Below are 3804 nucleotides of genomic sequence, written 5' to 3'. Positions count from 1 at the left end.
CCTCCGATTAAAGTTGCTCAACCAATCAATCTCTGTGGGATTCGACCTCACTCTACTGTGAGTTTTTTACTTGACGATAATTCGGTATACTTGCCGAAGAAAATTTGTAGAGATACAGATTTTCATGCATCAAGTTTATGGCGCCGTTGCCGGGGATTGATTTTGCATTGATAATGATTAAATCAGAGGACAACTAGATTGAACACTTTTCTTTTCTTTTGTTGATCAGTCTTTATTTCAGTTTTTACCTTTATTTTCAGTACTTCGATTTGTTTTCCTTGGTTTATTTACATTTTTACACACTAATCCACTAACTGTTTAATCAATTGCACCACTCACTCTAACAATAATTCTCAACAAGAGTGAATGCTTCACTTGCTTTTGCTTGTTTGTTTGCTGAGTGTATGACAGGTAGAAGAGGAGAAACTTCAACCTCTTTTGATAGTGAACCTGAGAAGACCTTTCTTAGACTAAGGAGGGAAGCAAGAGGTAAAGGAATAGTTAGTGAAGAAGGGTTGGAAGAAGATCTAGACGTTACTATAGAGGAAGAAGTTCATAGCCATGTTAGAGAGGGTGCTGGTAATCATGTTGGCAGGAGAGAAGAGTGCTAGGCTCTTATATCAATCCCAATCCTGGAAATTATGGAAGCAGCAACTTGAAACCCACTATACATGCCAACAATTTTGAGCTCAAACCACAGCTAATCACTCTTGTTCAGAACAACTGTTCATTTAGAGGAAATACTCAAGAAGATCCAAACCAACATCTAACCACATTCTTGAGAATTTGTGACATAATGAAGGCTAATGGTGTTCACTCAGACACCTATAAACTGCTTTTGTTTCTTTTTTCTCTCAGGGATAAAGCATCAAAGTGGTTAGAGTCCTTTCCAAAGGAGAGTTTGACAACTTGGGAAGAGGTGATGAATAAGTTCTTGGCAAGGTTTTACCCTCCCCAAAGAGTTAACAGGTTGAGGGCTGAGGTACAAACGTTTAGACAACAAGATGGGGAAACTCTCTATGAAGCATGGGAGAGATACAAGGAGTTGATAAGAAAGTGCCCTCCAGACATGTTCAATGAATGGGTACAGTTATAGATTTTCTATAAAGGATTGTCACAAGAATCAAAGAAGGCCTTAGATCATTCTTCAGGAGGCTCTCTCAATAAGAAGAAGACAATTGAAGAGGCCGTAGACATCATAGAAACTGTGGCCAACAATGAATACTTTTATGTCTCTGATAGAAACCCAAGAAAGGGAGTGATGGAGTTGAGTCATATGGATGCATTGCTAGCTCAAAACAAGTTGATTACCAAATAATTGGCCGACCTCACCAAGCAGATGGAGAGGAACCAAGTTGCAGCAGTCAATACTCAACCACCAGCTCAAGAAGGGGTGAATGCAGAGGAAGGAGGTGATTGGGAGCAAGCCAATTATGTTGGAAACTCATCAAGACAACCCTATGATCCACACTCCAAAACCTATAATCCTGGTTGGAAGAACCACCCAAACTTTGGGTGGGAAAACCAGCAAAAGCAAAGCCAAGATCATAGACCTCACAACTCCAACCATTACAACAATTCCACTTACCAACACTCCAACCAAAGACCATCTCAAATCCCATACAACAACTCTTCCCAGCCTCCATATCAAGCACAAAATAACCATCCTCAACCTCCAAATTCCAACCTACCATCACCATCCAAGGATAGAATCTCCCAGATTGAAGCCTTGCTTGAGAATCTTTGCAAGGAGTTTCAAGACAACAGAGCATTCAAAGAGGAAAAGGGGGTCTAACATGAAGAACCAAGGAGATGCCATCAAGAAGCTTGAATCCCAAGTAGGATTTCTTTCTCAACAAATATCTAAATCCACTGACAGTTTTTCAAGTGACACTGAGAAGAACCTGAGAGGAGAAATAAAGAATGTGAGATGGGAAGAATGCAAGGCAACTACTCTAAGAAATGAGGAGACTTTGGAGGGAGAAATCAGCAAGCCAATAGAGCACAACCAAGGGGTTCTAAAGGAGAAGTTGGAAGGGATAGAACAAGGAATTGACCCTGCACAAAGGAAGGAGCCAAAGGAGGAGGAAAACTTGAAATCTTATGTACCAAAAGTACCATTCCCTCAGAGACTCAGGGGTGGTGAGAAAGAGAAGACGTATTCCAGGTTCTTGGATATATTCAAGTCCCTTCATATCAATATTCCATTCATTGAAGCCCTCCAACAAATGCCTTCATATATCAAATGCATGAAGGAGTTGCTAATAGAGAAGAGTACCTTGAAGGGTGGGCAAACAGTAGTGATAACCAAAGAAAGCAGTTCTCTCATCCAGAAGGACTTGCCTACAAAGAAGAAGGATCCAGGAAGTTTTCACATCCCTTGTGCTATAGGGGATACCATGATTGACAAAGGGTTTTATGATCTTGGAGTGAGCATAAATCTAATGCATCTGTCTCTCATGAGGAAGCTGCAAATTAATGAGTTGAAATCCACAAATGTAATCCTTCAACTGGCTGACAAAACCCAGAAACAATCACTAGGAGTAGTTGAAAATGTGCTGGTGAAAGTAGGGAAATACTTCTTCCCTACAGACTCTGTTGTTCTTGAGATGGAAGAAAGCTATCTTCATCCAATCATTCTGGGGAGACCATTCTTGGCCACAGCCAGAGCACTCATAGATGTTGAGCAAGGGGAGTTGATATTGAGAATACATAATGAACAACTTACCTTTCATATCTTCAGGCCCTCACATGAATCTGAACAAGAGAAAAAAGACTTGAAGGATGATCACAAGGAAGCATTCTTGGAGGAAACAAGTAGTGAATCACAAACAGAGCCTCTGAAGACTTCCTTGATAGAAAAACAAGAAGTTCAAGTGATATAAAAATCCAAGAAGTCCAAGGAGGAGCTGAGACCTCAAGATTCAAAAGAGATAATTAACAAAGACCTTCCTGACACAAGAATCAATGAAGCACCACTGGAAGGAAAGAAGAGAATTGGGAAGAAGGTGCTAAATGGATGGAAAAATAAGAAAATTCCTATAGAGGATTTCTCTTGAGGGGAAAGAGTGATATCAACTCATCAGCCACTAATCCCACCTCATCTTCCTATAATTCCATCTTAGCTACCTCGAGTGTACAAAGTCAACAGAATTCTTTCCTTGGAGCATGTAGAGATTTTCAAGAAGCAAGTGGAGATAGATTCACTGTGAGAGGAGAAGATCTGAAATATTACCAACTACCCTGACAAAGGCCAACCATCAAGCTAATGACGATAAAGAAGTGCTTCATGGGAGGCAACCCATGTTTTATATCCTTTTAGTTTATGTTTTGATAATAGTCAATAAAGTAGACTCATGAAATTCAATTCAAGTTTGACAAGCACTCAATTGAATACTTGTGTGCAACACATAGTGAGCAACAAGTTTGGTGTGCAAGGCACACTAAGAAGACACATGAGAATCACATCATGTACATCTTAGTAGCTTTGATCACATTTTCCTTGCACCACATGATCACAAACTAAACACTAATGTTGTACGCATAACTTACAGGAAGTCAAATTGATTCAAATTCATGAGTGACACTTAGTTAGTTAATGAAAATTCAAAAAGTAGTTAGATACATATCCATTCCCGCCATCAATTGAATTTAACTTTTGTCCTTTTGCATAGGTAAATAAAGGAGGGAAATGAAGGAAGAATTGGATGGAAATGACAAGACAATGAAGGAGGGAGGTTCGGCCACTTCATGGAAGGCTAGGCACATGTCTTTGAATGGTGTTCCTTGGAAAATGTTACCATG

The 3804-nt window shown here is 39.8% G+C and overlaps 1 non-coding gene across 1 annotated transcript; it reads right to left on the bottom strand.

Moving 5' to 3' along the window:
• Positions 1 to 967: 967 nt before the first annotated feature.
• LOC112725403 (small nucleolar RNA R71) lies at positions 968 to 1071 on the bottom strand. The gene has a single exon (XR_003164514.1). It is a non-coding gene; the product is annotated as a small nucleolar RNA R71 (small nucleolar RNA).
• Between the last annotated feature and the right edge of the window lie 2733 nt (positions 1072 to 3804).

Source organism: Arachis hypogaea, chromosome 11 (genome assembly GCF_003086295.3).
Source record: "Arachis hypogaea cultivar Tifrunner chromosome 11, arahy.Tifrunner.gnm2.J5K5, whole genome shotgun sequence".
NCBI lineage: Eukaryota > Viridiplantae > Streptophyta > Magnoliopsida > Fabales > Fabaceae > Arachis > Arachis hypogaea.
Note: the sequence above shows the minus strand (reverse complement) of the source record. Positions and strands in the feature narration are given on the sequence as shown.